Genomic DNA, 19387 nt, shown 5'->3' with positions numbered 1-19387 from the left:
TTAAAGTTTTCATTATAAACTGAGAGCCCAACAATCCCTTTCTATTCACTTTGATCTCCACCATCCTATACCTGACAGATCCGCTATTCTGGAGGTTTTCGCTCCATCTCCTGGGCCACACTCTCGTATCCTGCCTTCATGACTCTTGGTAACACCAGCACCCACGTAGAAGACCCTTGCAGTGGGAGGCTTGCTCTCTCTCACTTTCTTCTGGTGTGCACAGCATTTCTCCACCGCTGCTATAGCTCTGCTCTGATCTCACTTTCAGGCAGCCCATTTCCCTCCTGCTACTCCTTACCACGTTCACCCCCTCTTACTGACTATCTGTAACATAAGTAACTCTTCAAATCTACTGAGGTGTATGCATTGATCCCACTGCCTTCTGCTCACACCTTTCCTCCCTTTCTACAATAAATCGGGTCAATAGCCCATCGTTATAACAAACATCCTTAGAAATACTCTGAATTCCCTGTACTTGTTTCTCTTGCTTACAATGCATGCACAGCACGACTCCATCCCAGCGTGAGTCAAACGCTCTGTGTATTGTCCACTGATTTTCTTATAACTGAGCAGAAAAGGGACACAGCTTTGTTGATTCATTTCCATTCAAGTTAATAACTAAACTTTTAGCCAACACTGGGTCCTAACCACAAATCCTACCTCTTTACCTATATCTGCTCAGTTCCTCTCCATTAAAAAGCTTTCCCTGTACCTGTGCCTGTCACACTCCCTTTATATACGTATAGGTAGCCACATATACATATAACTTATAATCTGAGGAAATAGAAGCAAGATGAAATGTAGGTAAGCCCTGCCTTGAGCCTCTACCTTCTACTTTCCTATTATGGACTTTGTGATTGTATCCAAAGCTGAGTGCTCGGCATGCACAGTAGGTCTCATTCCTTTTCACCTCATTCTTCAAATCCTCCCCTCCCCTGGGTCCTCAGGCTTTCCTTTTGTTACATGTGTACTCTTTTTCTTTTTCTTTAATAAATATTTTTATTTTATATGCATTGGTATGAGGGTGTCAAGTCCCTTGGAATTGGAGTTACAGACAGTTGTGAGCTGCCGCGTGAGTGCTGGGAATCAAACCTGGGTCCTTCCAAAGAGCAGACAGTGCTCTGAACCACTGAGCCATCTCACCAGCCCAACTCTTTTTCTTTTCAAAATAAAAAGTCTTGCCCCCTCTTATCTACACTTCCCCACACGCCTTCTGTCCAAGGTTCCATTTCCATTTGCTTGACAAGGCTGGCAGAAGAACTGGGTACAGTTGCCTATCTGTAGGTACATCAGCAGGCCAGAAGAGGGAATCAGATTACATTACAGAAGGCTGTGAGCCACCACGCGGTTGCTGGGAATTGAACCCAAGACCTCTGGAAGAGCAGACAGGACTCTTAACCCCTGAGCCATCTCTCCAGCTCTGGATTTAAAAGTTAATTGTAATTCAAATTGTAAACTCTCACTCTTCTGCTCACCCTCCCCCCCTCAGGCTCAACAGCTGTGCCTCCCCCTCCCCAGACCTTATTTTGGGGCAAAGACACAACTTTCTATTGGTCTGCCTCCTCTCAGACCCTCCTTTGGTCCCCTCGATTTTCTCTGCTGCAGCCTCATTGGAGTGCATGCACGGGCTTCTGTCCTCACATTAGGAGTGTGAAGCCAGTCTGTGTTCCACTACACTTTATCTTTAAAACGAAAAGAAAAGAGACAGATTTTATGACAGCATCCTGAATCCTGCAGTCTAGAGTCTTTAAATACAGGTCCTTCAAGGGAAACTTTTAATCTTTACTCTAATCCTGGCATGACCTCTATGCCATGCATATAAGGACATGGATACAATTCCCTGTTTGATGTCTTGAATAAATCATAGAATACATATGAATACATCATAGTATGACCTCACCTGGATCCTTCCTCTTACCTGCCACTCAGAAAACACCAGCAGCTTTTCTAGCCCCAAATGCTAATCACTCGACTCCAAACTTTGCACAGATGACAAAGCCTTGGATCTGAAATGCCTTCTTCTCCTCTCCTGCTCACCTAACTCTCATCAAATGATTTTGACTTTATTTCTTCAGTTTTGGAACAGACTATTGTCGACTACAGTGCCATCCGAGCCACCGTTGCCTTTTATCTGAATGACTGTAATTGCCTCCTAATGCTGTCTGCTTCTCTCCTTCGTTCTCCCGCTGTGAGTCTGGAAAGCAGCAGTGGTTGTCTTTAACCTTCTTCAGATCATTTTCTCTGCTCCCTGGTTGCTGTTTCACTCAGTCTGACGTCCAGCAAACAGCTCACAGCTGCCTCAGTGCTCAGCGGTCACTTAGCTGCTTTTCCTCAACATTCTGTCTTCCTCTTTACTCCTTGAGAATGCCTCGATTTTCTGCACTTGCTATTTCGTCCTTCTGAAATGATCCTCACTCCAGACATTCGCCTGACCCACTTCCTCATCTCCTCCAGGGCAGTGTTCAGAGAGCTCTGCCAGGGATCATGCTGTTTCAAATTTGCTGAATGTTTCTTGTGCCTCTGCACTCCATCCCCGATCCCCACGCACCACCTCCAGTCCCCACCCACTTTCTCCTCAACAGTAGACATAAAATAATAGTCAATAGTTTTTAAAGACCTATTTATTTACTTTATTCAGTCTATCTTCTACTTCCACTGGAATACAAATTCCTTGGAAATACACAAAAAATTCTGGGCCAAAAGAATGCCTGATGTGTGTGTGTGTGTGTGTGTGTGTGTGTGTGTGTGTGTGTGTGTGTGTGCGTGTATTGAATTAATACTTTATAGGTATGAAAGCAGATTGCAAAGCATAAGCCCCAAGTCACACATCAATAAGCTGTGCTCCTAGGACGCATTATGCCCGGGCTCACTTTTACATACCTTGTTCAGTCTCTTCTTCATGCCAAGGTCCCCACATAGTTCACTAAGTCTCTTCACCTATTCATGCTTGCTAGAAAAGGTTCCAGGATTTAGAGCATAAGTGACTCAACCTATCTGGCTCACTTGCTGGTGGTGAATTTCTAGTGGTTTTCAAAGGGAGAAAGGGTGTTTTCCAATTCTATTTGGAACACAATGGAAAGACTCTCTCTGTTTCATAAACTCAGAGGCAGCTTCTTAATAGATGCTAGACATGAGCCAGACAAAGGAAAATGCCTTTTCAGGCAATTGGAACACTGTTGTAGTACCATGGACGTATATAGTTGCCTCTTAGTTCTGTATCACTAGGGAATAGGCTTTACAACGCTAAGACCAAGACAAGAATTCGAGACAGTATGGCAGAGGGCCGTAGAACCGTGCTAAATACTTTAAGAAGGTATCTCTTTGGCTTAGATTAGATTTCTTATTTCCATGTACTGTTAAGAGGGAACTTGGGGACTCAACCAGGGTCACGCTCCAGTTAGACAATGAAGGCTAGACTAGGGATTCTGTACAAGTGAGAACCATTTGGAGGAAAACTGATGATGGGCAGTAAGCAAGCATAGCCAGCGCCAGGGCAGGACAGTGCTGAGGATGGCTTCTAGAATCTTAGGGTCAGAAAATAGGGGTGATCTTGCTGGACCAGGATAGGTGCCACACATAGGCACCTGATGGGAAGGACGGACTTCAGGCCACTGTTTCGAACACTTATATCAAGATGCCTTAGGGAAACTCAAGTTGGTAAAATAAGTCTGCAAACCTAAAGATCAGTGAAGAGGACTGTGCCTGGGAGAAGCAAGGTCAGACTGGCCAAAGCAACCGAGAACCAAAAGCTGGAGAGATGGAAGACAGCTAAGGGGGTGTAATGTGAATCAGGGCAGGAGATGAAAAATAAAGACTAGGTACTGAGAAAGAATAAAAAGTACGCATTCTGGAAGTGCCAATTTTAAAGGGATTGTGATGGATTCACTGTAAAATGGATAGGAAACAGAAAATTACAATTCACAGAAACGTGGGATATGAAAAGTAAAACAATGGAGCAATGTTGAGATAGGGACATGAAGAGAGCTTCGTTTTCTCTCCCAGATAAGATGAGAGGACGTGATGTGGAGGCACTGCGATTGTCCCCTGGCTGCTCTCACTGACCTGGATTGCCGAACGCTCAGTCAGATTGCTTAGCTTTTCTCTTCTCACTAATGAGCATCCACTTCTTGGTCAGTGGTCAGAGTCATTGTTAAATGTTACTATATATCTTAGGTGATTGTAGGCTACAAAAGAAAGAAAAGGAAAGGTTGACCATATGGAAATGTGGCAACCTTTTAAATTAAGGGTCAGCAACTCTGGTGAGTGGCGCAAATGGGCTCACTATGTGCTTTTGTGTGGCCTTTAGACAAAATGAAATGGTTTTATGTTTCAAATGATGTTTAAGACAAAACAGAGAACATTTCATAACAAAGAAAATTCAAATTTTATTGTGTATACATGAAGGTTTACTACAAGCTGGTCACATCCATTTGTTTAGATAATTTACATATTTGTACATTTGTTTATACACAGCTACTTTGATATTACCATAGTTAGGTAGTCACAGCAACTATCATATGTCTTGTAAAAGCCTAAAGCATTCACTATCTGGCTTATTACAGAAAGAAGTGGGTGATCCTTGATGTCTAAGACAATTCCTGAATAGAAAAGGAAGAGGTTCTAGAAAGCAGGAGAAGTTGGTATCAAGAGTGTGCAAGGCAAGATTTGCTTTGAATTGCAAGGAAAAGATGTTTCAACCTAGGAAGCCAAGGGAAAGGCTGATAAGATTGTGCAAGCAAGGCAGGGTTGTAAGTACTGAGGGAGGAGGAAGAGGAGTGCCCCTCCCCCACCTCCCACTCAAGTTAAAGTGTTGAACTGTCATTGATCATGTCATTCTAGAGGACAAAACCTGTCCTATTCATTCGTGCCTTTCCACAGCCTTTGGCACACAGACTTTCTTTTAGCCACTCTCACTAAATATTTAATTGAATCCCAGGTGAAACTCTATTATAAGCACATTCCTAGAAACCTCTGCCCTTAGGGCCTTGCATTTAATTCTCTTACTATCTGGAGCCACATTTATTAAAGTTTGATGTTATGTTTGGAGTTATAAAGAAAACGGAAGCTGGCTTCTAATTTAGATAATTTTAGGTTCTCTAAATGGAGCCAATGTAGTCAGAGAGCTAATAGTCTTATGAAAATTGACCAGTTTTTCAGTGTGAATGGTTTTATAAGTCATTAAGGGTTTAGTAAACATGTAATATTGAAATATAAAGTGTTAGTGCAGATTCTTTTTAAAATGCATTGACAGTGTAAAAAACCCTGACACAAGGACAGTTGCAACCTTAAGAGGGGAACAGGAAACCTGGTACAGAGCAAAAGAAAACTCATTTATTTCCTTTGGGCTGCATAGAATTCATCCTTAAGGTGTAAATTGCGAGACCCCTGGGATTGCATTGCTCTCTCACCAAAGCACGAATTACTGCCTTACACTCACACATAAATATACTGTCAGCCTGTGTCTTAAAAGTAGCTATTGAGTTATCTGAACATATCAAGAGTACTCGGAATGACCTGCTTGAGGCTTACTTTGTATCTTGACATACAGATTTCCAAAAGACTTTACATTGCTGTTGAACAATTTCTTCTGCCTCCAGGAAGGATTATGCCTTCAACTTCCTATTTAAAACAAACATTCACAGTAGAAACTCTCTAGGAAAGAAATCCATTATTCCATTATATAACAAAAGGGGAAATTCCCACATAAAAATATGGCATTTGTAGGCTACAAATACACAAATACACGAATATATTTATATTGTATATGTATATATGTATATATTGTATATACATATGAATATATGTATATTATATGAATATATGTATACACATATATTTACCCCAGTTTTTGAAACAATCACAAGTTTGGTTTAGGGAGATAAGCATTATGTATTCTCATGAAAGTGCCAATGGTTTAAGTATTACTCAATCTTTAGTGAATTTGCACATTAATTTCCCACTCAGTTATTTGATGTCCTTCATTCTTTCTAATAAATCTTTGTATTTCCAGGGGAGCAGGCCCTGGCTGACCTATAATGCTATTCATCTTGGCGTACCTGTCTTCATCATTAATCTGCTTGTAGACATTGATTGCTGAATGGGATCCTCTAAAGTGACTGATGGTAGTGCTTTAGTTCTTTGTGGCAGAGGACGTGTCTATGTAGCAGCATAGGCTCACTAGACATAATAATAACCAGGCTCATTCCCTTTCCTTAGCTTATAGTCTACAAATTCCTATGCTTCTTCTACAGTACAGCAATGTCCTTCAGAAAAGATGTGTCAGAGATGGTGTGGGAGAAGGGTGGTGAATGTGTGCGGGGAGAGATAATAATTATATATTAAAATTTATATGATCTAATTAAACTAAAAGATATGTAACAAAGAACAAATAGAAAATTGATTCTGCATTAAGATCATCTTCAAGATGCTTCTTGCATAGTGTGGTAAAATTGCTTGTAATAAGATTTAAAATGGAAATCTACTTTTAAATACTAAGTCAAAGTCAACATCTCTAACCAGGTTCTATTACTTTTCTTCAGAATCGCATAAGCTCTCTACTTATTTTACTTGGAAATTTCCCTTAGCTTAATGGTACAATGACGGACTTTTCTTTTTAAAATATTCCAAAGTGGGAATACGGATATAGATAGCATATTACAAAGTTTATTCTTGCAGAAGAAAAAATTACACACTCTTGTCTCTAAAGCCACTTTGAATAGGTCTTCTGCTGGTTTCTATAATGTAGAACTGAGCAGTGATAACTTCCCACTAGCATTCAAGTCTCCCATAGTGTTAGACACACCATGAGCTACTTCTCTGTCCATCCTTCTTCCTGTGCCTTGTCCTATAACATTGCTCTGTCGTGCAGCCAAGCTTCACACCATTCAGTCTCTGCCTGGAAGCCACTTGGCTCATCCTGAGGGCTTCTATCTCCTCCCATCCCAGATGGCATCCGCCAAGGTGAGAGAAAGCACAATGCAATTACACAGCTTTTGGGACCCAAAGGAGCTTTGGTCTTTCAAATCGCTGTGACTCTTGGTGAGAAAGAAAGCAATACAGAAATAGGCTCTTCGGAAAGCAGGGTCAAATATCTCTCTGAACTTTGTTAGGTGCTCTTATAGTCATATGGTTGACCAGAGTTTTTGTTTTGTTTTGTTTTGTGGTTATGTACTATCTAAGCAGTTACTTCCTTAATCCTTTGTCTTTACTCTTGCACAAAATAGATTTATTTATTTTATTGCATATGAATATTTTGCATGCATGAATCTACTTGCACCATGTGCTTGCCTGGTATCTGTAAAGGTGAGAAAAATGTGTCAGATCCCCCTGGAAATGGAGTTACAGGCAGTTGGGCACTGCCATATGGGTGCTGGGAATCAAACCCTGGCCTTCTGCAGTAGCAACAGGTGCTCTTAAGTGCCGAGCCAACCCTCCAGCCCCATTGTTTTTAATCTTCAGGCTGTTTATTTCATGATAAGGTTTCTCTCACTGAAGCTTACATTAGAAACACAGTGCTGTTTTCTTTTATTTAGTTGAAGCTGTCATCCAGGTTCACATAAGTATATTTAGGGACAGGAAACATGCCTTTACGTACTGTATATTTCTCTCTTAGGAAGGAAATGCTAGTATAAATTCCTTATACGAGTGAGGATTTCTACATGTCAAGTTCTGTATTTAAAAAAGCTTTAATTGTTTCCTGCAGTAGTTAAAAAGACAGTCTACTCAAATAAAAAGAGCGTTGGTTGCAATAGGAAAGTGGTCAGCTGCCTTTCTTCTCTGGCTCAGAAGCTTACAATTGGCCCCTCTGCCCTGCAAGACTGCTTAAGGAGAGAAGTAAATGTTCACACCTCAGGAGAATGTGTGAATCCATTGAAAGATGGAGTATTTTCTTGTTAGGAAGCACAAAATCTGTAAAACACTATATGCAATGGGACCCGCAGAGGGAGGGTGCTGGGCATCTTTTTTTTAAAAATCCTCTCTAAAAAAATTTTGCATTTCCAATTTTGTTACCGTGTGTGTGTGTATGTGTGTGTGTGTGTGTGTGTGTGTGTGTGTGTGTTCTAGATATTCTTTAAAAGAGTAATTTCAAATTTCATTGTCTATTTACTGTATCCAAAATAGTCTGTTCATTTATACTTTGCTCTTTTTGAAAATACCCTCAAATCATATTTACTCCTACACATTATTTTCTATGGATTTAATGCCAGTGTTTACAAAATTATGGCAATTCATGCCACAGTAGAATCTGTTGTTCAAGAAAATTTTCTCTAGGGCTAGAAGTTTTTAAATATATTCTACAGGACTCTTTGTCCTTTGCTTTCAGAGAAAAGAATCAGCAGTATGAAGAAAAAAAGTTCTATTTTACAATTCTCCTCTGGTCTTGCTTTCTGACACAGCTTTTGAAGATTCACTTGAGGAGAAAATTCTCCTTGTTAACCAATGTTTCAGTGATATTAAATACCTTGAAACTCCACGGAAATTGATCCTCACTGAATTGAGATATCCTTCCTCTCCATGTAATAGTTTCCAACAGTTTTATTTAACACATAAATGTAAAGGATGCTTCCATTGGCAGAATTCAGAATGGGATCTGAAGGACTTACATATTGGCAGATGTGTTACATATTGGCAATTGTGTTGGTCTAAAATGTATGAGGCTCACTGTTAGAAAAGCCTGAACACCCGCCCCCAAGACATGTGCATATTTCCACTCAGTACCCGGTGACTCCCAAGAGATTGCTGTGAAGCCAGGCATGGCAAGTCACAGGGCCAGCTCAGAGTATTGCAAACAGATTCTCATTTTTTTGAAAGAAAATAAAGGGGAAAAGGTTGACAGTAAGATTGGTAGTGATGACTGGAACCTGAGAAAAAGGTCCAAGAAATGTTATCAGTAGGAAAAATTTTTAACAAGGCTCAAGATGTGGCAGCGTGGCTGTAGGAAGGAAAACATTGCAAGACATCTTGTCTGATCCAATTCTTAAAGCCCTGTTGTTGGGAAGAAACAAGTGTTTGCAACATCACCATCATTCATTTCATCTCTTTTATTTAGAAAAGCTTGAGAAACACAAACAGGAAGTCAATATTAAACAATTCTGTCCTTGAGCAACCGGAAGTTTTACCAGCAGTCGCCGATATTCTAAAGACATCTGTCTTGATGTTTGTGTGCATGTTCCGTTTGTTTCAAAACAGAAGTTCTTAAATTATTTCACAGTTTTCAGCAAGTCTAATGGACAAGTCTCCACATGGGTTCCAAGACTACGAATACAGGTCCTTGACACAGACACTCTTATTTCTGGCTATATATATATTTTTTAAAAATGCAAAGCATTTGCATAATGTACAAAAGAAGAATTCAACTGATGAAAGAAAAAAAATCATGGGGGACACGACCAGAAATTGTGAGAAATCAAATGACCAGACATCTTACACTTACTCCTGTATAGCCCTCTGACATTGAACTTTTAGTGTCTCCTATTTATAGCCAAAGACGTACTGAGCAATGCGCATTAAAAATGTCCCTCATGCTGTTGCCTAGGTAACACTCCCCAACGATGCTGCAATGATTGGTTCTTTTTCAGTATCCATTAATAACCGTAAGAGAACTCACTGGTCATATGTTCAGGTTCAGAAAGCTGCAGCAGCAGATCTCCCTGGGATAGCAAGAAAGGAAGAGCTGACCGAGGAACCTCTGCCTCCAGGGCAGTCTCCAAACGTAAAGCAGTCTTGGCAGGAAGACACTAATTTTTTTTTTTTTCCCAATTAGGTGCTTTTACTCAAGGCCTTTTCTTCCTTCCTTCCTTCCTTCCTTCCTTCCTTCCTCCCTTTCTTTTTCTTTCTTTTTTTTTTAACAGCTGTCAAATTTTAACTGGAATTGCATAATATCCAGCTACAGATTATTCTAAATTCTCAAGCTCCCATTCTCACTGCTGTAGCTGCCCTGACCATTTCCCCTGACTTTGTGTGTGTGTGTGTGTGTGTGTGTGTGTGTGTGTGTGTGTGTGTGTGTGAAAACACAACCTCTCTTTCTTTTCCTCCCCGACAAACTACTTTATCATCAAGTTGGGGCTGCATAGCCATGAGGGGTGCACACTCCTTTGTGTGCCATTTCCAGTCACCCTTTTCATCCCTTGAAACTCTCCGGGGAAAAGGGTGGGTACATAAACTGCTTCGCAGTACCTGTGAAGTGAATTTAACGAAAACACCCTGATGTTCAGTTGCTTGTAGAAAATGTTAAAGAAAAATGTTCATCAATCAAAAGCAATCAAGTCTTCAGGGATCCTGGTGGACAGCAATGCCAAGCTTTAGGGTAGCTGAAGGGTGGAGTGTTGGTGTCAGAGATCAATCCCTTTCATTCCTAAAAGTGTTCATAGACAGTAATTGAAAGTACTTAAAGGTGCATTCTGATTTTTAAATGCTTTTCTTATGAAGATAGTTTTGGTATAACTACAACGCGGTAACAATTCGAGTACTGTTTCATTTTATATTGCACTAGTAACAATAAAACTAGGAAAGTATAGAAAAAGTCCAAGTAGAAAAAACTCAGAATCATCCATTGCCTCATTCTAAGAGATCACTGTCATTTTTCTAAAAAAAAAAAAATTATTCCGATTTGATTTTTTCACATAGTTTATGCTTATATATTTAAAACACAGTAATCCCTTGGTATTAATGGATTTTGGGCCCCACCTTTTGTCCTCAGTTCATGGGATGCTGTAGAACCTTGCATAAAATGCTGTTGCATTTGCACAGTACCAGTGTGCGTCCTCTGCCATGCCCTAGATCATTTCTAGATTCCTTATAATACCTAATAAAATATAGTGCTGTGCAAATAGTATTTAGAAAAAGAATATAAGAAAAAGAATCCGTCCAAGTTCGGTACAAATGAATTTTTTCCTAAAGGTTGCTGCATTTGGTAGACTTCTGTACTTGTGAACCAGTGGATATAGAGGGCCAATTGTACTGAGACCACAGTGTGCATATTGTTTTGTGTTTGTGCGTAATTACTAAGTCGTTGGTGTTTTTCTCCAGTTTTCTTCTGTGTGTATTAATTGCAATTATATATACTATATTTAAGGTAATTTTTGTCATAAATTTTTATATAATAAACATTTATATTGTCTTTACTCATGGCTGTAGTTTTAATAGTTGTCCGATATTCTATGGCATGGAGAATATATTTTAAATATGGTTGTATGCTTACAATTTTTAACTAGTATAAATTTGATATAGTCAAATATCTTTGTATTAAAAACTACATTATTCTTGTCCATTAAATCTTGCTGTCCCTTGACCCCAAGATTTGTAGAATCTCATAATTGGAATGATTAATATAAGTATAGCTTTCCACAGGTCAAAAACGTGGTATATAAATATAATATAATACACATATAACATAGACTGTGAGTGGCCATAAACGGTAGCAGTTATAAAGCCTCATATGATCTTACCCCCTTTTATTGCATGTTCTGTAGATAACTACCAAAAGAGGTAAAGATGGCTAATACACAATAGTAGTAGTATCCATTGTGGTTAGTTAAAGTTACCAAGGCTATAATATTCTAGTATAACATGATCTCCCAGAAAGCTCCACTTCTGCGTCCAAGTCCTATATATGTGACTTTGTATTTCCATTTAAATGATTATCTCAAATGCATTCTTAGTTTTGTTTGCTTGTTTGTTTTGTTTTTTGAGACAGGGTTTCTTTGTTTTATCTTGGCTGTCCTGGATTTGCTTTGTAGACCAGGCTGGCCTTGAACTCACAGCAATCCTCCTGCCTCTGCTTCCCAAAAGTGCTGGGCTTGAAGGTGTTCTCCACCACACCCAGCTGGGAATCCACTTTCTAAGAACTAATATCATTTTGTTTGCATGGGAAAATATTCATTGCATTTATAGCACCTGCTTTCCTAACCATTCCTCTTGAACACTTAGTTTGGTTCTATCACTCAGCCTTTGTGAAGAGTACTGTAATAATAATTGATGACAAGTATTCTGTGATATATTATGTGGAAACCTTCAGGTAAATATCCAGGGGTGGTAGAGGCATGTGACGCAGTATATCTATGTTTAGGCTTTAGCAAGACATCAACACTGGGTACCCAAGAAGCTGGTCTAGTTTACATTGCAATTAATAGTATATGAGGGGTTCCCTCTTGCCAACGTCTTTACCAGTATTTATTGTTAAAATGAACACATTTTATCAGCTTGTTTATAAGGTTATTGCTTCTCTTCAACCTCTCATTGGTTTTCCAAGTTAATACAAGTGCAAAAAGAAATCTGGCTTAAACAGATTTCCTAAATTAAATAATATATATTTTTAAATACTAAATTTAAAGCCTAACATTAAGAAACAGATACAGTCCTTATGCATATGACAGCATATCTGTAGCTCTACCAGTCACACCCCAGTACCCGAAGGCTGCATAATTTCTCTACCCCATAAATAAAACTAAGAGCCAAATATGCTTGGATTGTGGTTTCATGTAATGGTGTTCTGTGATAAAAATAGACATGAATAATGAATACTAAATAGGAACCTGGCTATATGAACAAGAAAGAAAATGCATGCCTCATACCAGGTAGCCCGCTACTAGCTTTAGGAGTCGTGGAAGTAAGCTTATTAATATGTTTGCCTAAAGGAGAAATCTAATTTATTTCTCGTATTTATTCAGCATGTATGATTGATACAAAGCATGGAGGTGAGTTTCTTGATCAAGACCATGCTTTTAATCTGCCTAAGGTACTTTTATGTAGTAGTGTCTTATTTAGTCATCACAGTTACATTTAACTGATGACATTTTAGGTTTGTAATGCTGTGGAAAAGGCAGCCTTTCTTTGCTCATTCTTAATCTTTAATACTAAGAGAAAGACTTTTTGAGACAGAGTTTCTTTGTGAAACCTTGGCTGTCCTGGAATTAGCTCTGTACACCAGGCTGGCCTCGAACTCACAGAGATCCACCTGTCTATACCTCCTGAGTGCTGGGATTGAAGGCGTGTGATACTATCCTCTAGCCGAAAGACCATACTCTTAAAAGTTAGCTGTGATCGAAGCAGTTGGTATCTGAGTAACAGATGTTGCTTGCAAGCTCCCCATCGTGGAAGACCAACATGGTGTCTTCCTCCTCTTAGAATCCTGTACGCTTGCCTGATGCACAGAAACGTTTAGGCATAGCATTTGATGGCTCTACATCTGAGCATCTTGGAACTTTAACCTTGGTTAATGGCATCATCATTCATTTTGTTTCCCAAATTAAAAACTCTGGATGGAGAGATCTCCTTCACCCCCAGTTTGAGTGTCTACCAATTTAGTCACTGCCCAGGCTTTTTCTCTACCCAGAGACTACCACTCTATTCATTCTGAGCTTTATATCCTTTTTTTTTTTTTTTTTTTTTTTTTTCTGAAATAAATAAAGAGTCTCCCAAGGTCTCTCTCAAATTCATTCCCTGAAGACTTTCCAGAGCTTCTTAAGACAGATGTAATCAAGCGCTCTGTCCCATATCCTGTATGGTGCAGACTGGTGCTAATAAGGGTTCCAAGCATCTCCCTTACAAATTCTTGGTCCCACAAACTGAACATCCTTAGACTGGGTCCCTCAGTGTTCCTCACATGTACATCAACCATGCCCCACAATTATGTCTTTTTTTTTTTTTTCTGCAAAGCCCATCGCGACCGGGTAATATGCCCAGGAGAACCAGACTACATTAAAACTTAATTCAGACTTCCTTGGCCCAAATACTGATTGTGGTACTTATCCAGCGCATGACTCAGTTAGATCATCTCTCAAAAAGAGGTGCTTTGATAAAAACTCCTCCACGTGCTTGTTTCAGTGAGTTCTGTTATTATTAAATATAAAACATCTGGGCCAGTGTTTGGTAACTACTCGGTGATTTAGATAATATTGTCCACTTTTGCCTTTATGCTCATATGTATTCTTCAATTTTAGAATGCCTTCGTCATCCTGTTACTAACTCTTTGCATCTGTTTCTGTACCTAGATGGAGGACCAGTTAGGTTATTCGCTATAGTACTTCTCTCTCTTAACGTGTCAGAGTATAAAACTCAGTCCCAAGCATTAATAGTCATTGACTATAAAACAGACTCTGCATTGCATTTATATCTGTCTATATGTTTGCAGCAACGACTCCTTATAAATAATGTATCAGGACCTTTTCTGTATGTACCCATTATACATTATGCTTGGCCAAGTGTTTGGGGGTTTGTGTGGATGAAAATAAAACAAAAACAAATCTCTATCTCTCTCTCTCTCTCTCTCTCTGTCTCTCTCTCTCTCTCTGTCTCTCTGTCTCTCTCTCTCTCTGTCTCTGTCTCTCTCTCTTTCTGTCTCCCTCTCTCTCTCTGTTTTTTGTTTCTTCAGTTTTTTGAGACAAGGTTTCTCTGTGTAACCTTGGCTGTCCTGGACTCACTTTGTAGACCAGGATGCCCTCAGACTCACATCGATTCACCTGCTTCTGTCTCCCAAGTGCTGGGATTAAAAGTGTGTGCCACCACTGCCCAGCTTCGGTATCTTAATCTTGACTCTAAAGTGGTTTTGTGGCCTCTTTCGCTATGATATAACCTTATTGACATAAAATCCATCTGTTCTATTCTATTGTTCCTTTTATTTTCTTTTAACTGCTCAGTTCGTGGTTGATCTTAGGTTGCCTCATTTAACTCCCCATCTTATTTTGTCCCAAGTTAGATATCTAACTCAGCATTAAGAAGAGAACACTCTAACCATTGCTGACGGTCACTACGACATAAGTACATCCTTTGTGTTCCTTGGGAGGTTTGCCTCATTTGGTCTTTTCTCTGAACAAATGTTGTATTCTAATGCCTTTGTGGGAGTAGAAGGAAGGGTGGGAGGAAATCTGGACACTTCCTTCTCTGGGTCACTTTGCATAAGGATTTCTTTGCAGCCAAGTTCAGATGATTTATGTTCGTGTTGTAGCTGCTGTAGTAATAGTTATAGAGCAACTCCAGCCATTTAACCCGTGTCTTTCAGAGTGCCCTTTCACTGGCTGCTGAGTTTAACATCTGCTGCCTTCACAGTCTAATGTCCAAATAGACTGAAAAACCACAAGGATAGAACCCTTGTTTCTTTGTGTATTTCTGTACTTAGGTTAAGCTTTACTCTTCGATATCAAAATCACATTTTTCTTTTTTTGTCCAACCAGAACATATTCTTTTCCCCTCCATTAGCCCCTCTTGCGATGCTGAAATCAGAAATAAGAGACTGATGTAAATACCTTTCTATGTGTCCTTTAGTCAAAGAAAGTTGTTTTACAGCTGCTTTCAGGCTCCCAAACATGTTAATAATATCTGACATTAAGCATTTTCACACTATTTGAAAGTTGAAACTCTGAGGGCAGCACAAATCAAAATATGTGCGAAATTACTTAACATAATAAAGCTAGCTTAATTAATGTTCACTAGTCTGGATAGGACCTGTAGCTGAGACACTGGACTATTAGCTTTTTAGCCACAAATGAGATCAGAGGCCAGTTTATCTCACCACGTTTAAGTATTCCATCTTGCTGTCTTCTACACTCCTTTCTCCACTTGTCTCTGTCATCATCCTTAGTTCCAGCTCACTGCTTGTACCCACATATTCTAACACTTAGTACGTGGGACTTCACACTTCGCCGGGCTAGTCAACAGCAAAATTATCTCTTTTACTTTATCATATCAGCCCTACCTCACATCCTTTGATGACCTCATAGCTTCACATATACACCAGAAATAGTCACCTCAAGCTTCATGCAAGGGGGCACCACGTATTCCCCCCCTTTTCAACACTATATATATTCTTTATTTGTTCACTTTACACCCCAGTCACAACCTCCTTTTCTCCCAGTCCCACCCTCTCTCCCCCATCCCCTCATCCGCTTTTGGAGCACCCCTACCCATCCAGCCCAGATCATCAAGTTGCATCAGGATTGAGTTCGTCCTCTTCCCCTGTGGCCTGGCAAGGCAGCCCCGTCAGGTAGAAGTGATCAAAAATCAAGCAACAAAGTCCATGTCAGACGCAGCCCTCACTCCCCTTACTAGGGGACTCACATGAAGCCTGAGCTGCCCACCGGCTGTGTCTATATACAGGACCGAGGTCCAGTCCATGCATGGTCCTTGGTTGGTGCTTCAGACTCCATAGTACCCTTTGGGCCCTGGTTAGTTGGCTCTGTTGGTCTTCTTGTGGAGCTCTTGTCACCTCTAGGTCTTTTTATTCTGCCTCCCATTTTTCCACTAGACTCCCTATGCTTCGTCCAATATTTGGCTCTAATTCTCAGCACCTGTTTCCAACCACTGCTGGGTGGAGCCTACATCTCAAATGCCCTCTTATTCTAGTTTGTTAAGCTTTTCCTTGTCTCTGTATATACTCTAAGGTGACATTTACAGAGTATTTCCTTTTCTCCTATAGTGCCTATGGGTGACTTCTTCAGTCTTGGGTAGCCAATCCCCTTACACAGTGTCTCAGGGCACTTGGATTTCTTAGGGTTTATCCCTACAATGTTCAGAATAGCACCCTTGCAGAGAACTGGGCAAGAATTTCGTAAAGGCAGCCACAAGGGAAGATGGACGAGTTGGGCTGCACGTTTTGACTAAAGAATAATGAAAAATTTGCAACCATCATGAACATACATAGTTTTATTATGAAATATTTGCTTTCTCTTTTAGACTATGACACGAAAAAAGGAAAAGACAGTTTCAACATAAAGAAACCATACAGATTTTACATAAAGTGAATGTTGGATTGATAAGATTTTAAAATTAAAGCAATGCCCTCTTGCCCCCACCTTTCAGTGACATTTTCTGCAGCAGCTTTCTTTTCTTTCTCTTTTTTTTTCAAACATCAAGCTTTAATAGAAAAATATAGAACACTTCACGAATTTGTGTGCCATCCTTGTGCAGGGGCCATGCTAATTTTCTCTGTATCATTCCAATTTATATATATGTGCTGCTGAAGCAAGCACTCTCATTTGGTTTTTTGAGACAGAGTTTCTCTGTGTAATAGCCCTGGCTATCCCCAACTCACTTTGTAGGCCAGGCTGCCCTTAAACTCACAGTGAACTGCCTGCCTTGTCTCGGAAGTGCTGAGATTACAGGGGTGAGCCACCTCGAGGATTAAGGGTTAATTTACTTTTTTTTTTTAAAGGTGTAGAGACACTGATCTTCTTGAGAATACTAACTATTTCACTTTCATATTCCTAGCAACTGTCCCCGAGCCTGAGACATGGCAATATCCCAATAAATGGTTGTTGAATTGGACTGATTTATTCCTGGACTTTTTAAGCTAACCAGGCAAAATTACTGGCTTCCCAGAACAGTCTGGGAGGAGATGAAGGGCAGCCTTATCAAGGGTGAACTCCACAGGAGGAGCTGAGGTAAACGCCAAACAGTAGAGCCTCAAAACGCAGACACTTGGGAAAGCATCTTCCTGTTTAGTGCCTGTGTTACTTGGGGAGCTGGAGAGCAAATGTCTTCGATTCTGTTTGATAATCTTTGTCTATTTTGAAGAGAAAGGGATGAAACAAAATGATTCTATGATGTCAATTTGCCTTCAAACGAAAGCTAAGCTAATAATCAATAGTAAGAGCTGAACTATCTTTTCCAGTTTACAACTTTTAATATCATAAGTTAAAACACCTCTTTAATCTTGGATGCAGTGTACTGTGTTAAGCTGTGATCTCGTGTTTCTCTGTCAATTTTAAATCTGGAAAACTCTTGGCTGATGAAAGTGTTACATAAGCAGAGGCATCCTTGTTTACTGTGCAGTGTGAGAATTGCTGCTGCAGTGCTCTTGCCATGTTGCATACAGAGAATTCCAGAATTTTGATTGGAATGATGTGCCTCTTTTGTAATTTGTTTTAATCATGAGGCTAGTTCCCGAGATTTTGAACTATTTCTCAGATGTCTTCCTTTTTTTTAATGCATTAGATAAAGATGACCTTTTCCCACAAAAGTCCTATTTGTCTTTGATATAAAATTAATTTATTAAAATTATTATAGGCAGTTATAATTTTATAACCTGTTTCTTATTATTAATAGTAATTGCCAATGCTTGGTGAGATCCAATTTACAGAGCTGAAATGTAGAAGTGTTACTATATATTCTATGACTTGCTCACCAAAAAGGGTGTTTGCTCACCATTTACAGTCTTGGAAATCAGGGTAGCACCTGCTACAGTAACTTATCGAAATCATTTACGATGGAGTATTACGATCTCATGATCCATTCTTCCTCTTTCAAGATCTCTCTGGCTCTGACATCTACTTTTAATTTTCTCTTTTCCACATAAATGGAATTTTCAGGGTTTTACATTTAGCAGACTGTGTTGACAATCTTCCTATCTGCGATTCCTCATTTTTCTAGAGATTTGTTTCTGGCTATTTTTATATTGATTTCACTGATGTTTAGTTTTCATATTAAATTATTTCTTTTCATACCTATACACAATATTCACATATATATGGATTTTTTTCTCCTCCCTACCACGGTCTGAACCCCAGAACCACCAGAGGAACCATGAAGTAACTTGAGTTTTTACAGGTTCTTTCATTCTACTTGGCGACCATTTTATCTCAGTGGTATGAAGTGATGCAGGAATAGAAAAAAATGGCTACCTTTTGTTTATTTCCTTGTACATTAGCCTGATGACATCATCAAAGGGATTCATTAAAACATAGCCACCTTTAAGAAGACAGGCATTCATCATAGGACAGGAACTTTTTGTTTGCATTTTTACTTATGGCCCAAGGTTCTGTGTCTCTATATTAGCTCTTGTAGAAGGGAAGATGAGCGTTGCTATTCTGGAGCAAATACTTAAAAATGCTGGCACATAAAGTATATATCAGTGTTTCCTTCATCCTAAGAAAAACCTACTATGTAAGTCAGGAACCATTCCAGATCAATACTAACCCTTCAAATAATATTTTTAAAATGTTAAAAACCATTTTATTTATGTACTTATTTTTAATCACACAGACTTAAATCTGCATTTTAAAAAAATCCAGCTGACAAAATGTTTACACTGTAATGTTTTTCTTTTAGAAAATACGTTTATTGATTGAAGTTGATGTGCGTGTGTGTGCATATTGATAAATATATGAATGTATTATCTGTATCTTCTCAAGATTAAGTATCGACATTTTTATAAGGGTCATGATAATGCCCTGTATATCCATATAGTGATACAGAAAATTTATTTTTCTGATCATTTTATGATGCTTTTGGCTTTTCCTTCTATGATCTTTCTTGAATTTTCATGTATTTGCCGTAAGATAATCACTGAAATTTGTGAGAGAAAAGCTTTTAAATATCTATCAACAAAATACTGCACAAAATAATAAGGACTTTTCAATCAAATCCCATTAGCTATGAAGGTGTGTGTTCATTC

The 19387-nt window shown here is 39.2% G+C and overlaps 1 protein-coding gene and 1 non-coding gene across 2 annotated transcripts in view; one reads left to right on the top strand and one right to left on the bottom strand.

Annotated features, from left to right (window-relative positions):
• The window catches only part of Csrnp3 (cysteine and serine rich nuclear protein 3), a 192828-nt gene that overhangs the window by 74885 nt on the left and 98556 nt on the right, over nt 1–19387 (top strand). The window lies entirely within an intron of this gene.
• On the bottom strand, nt 16858–16964 carry LOC127207794 (U6 spliceosomal RNA). The gene has a single exon (XR_007832996.1). It is a non-coding gene; the product is annotated as a U6 spliceosomal RNA (small nuclear RNA).

Source organism: Acomys russatus, chromosome 24 (assembly GCF_903995435.1).
Source record: "Acomys russatus chromosome 24, mAcoRus1.1, whole genome shotgun sequence".
In the NCBI taxonomy this organism is placed as follows: Eukaryota; Metazoa; Chordata; class Mammalia; order Rodentia; family Muridae; genus Acomys; species Acomys russatus.
This window is presented reverse-complemented; position numbering and strand designations above follow the sequence as displayed.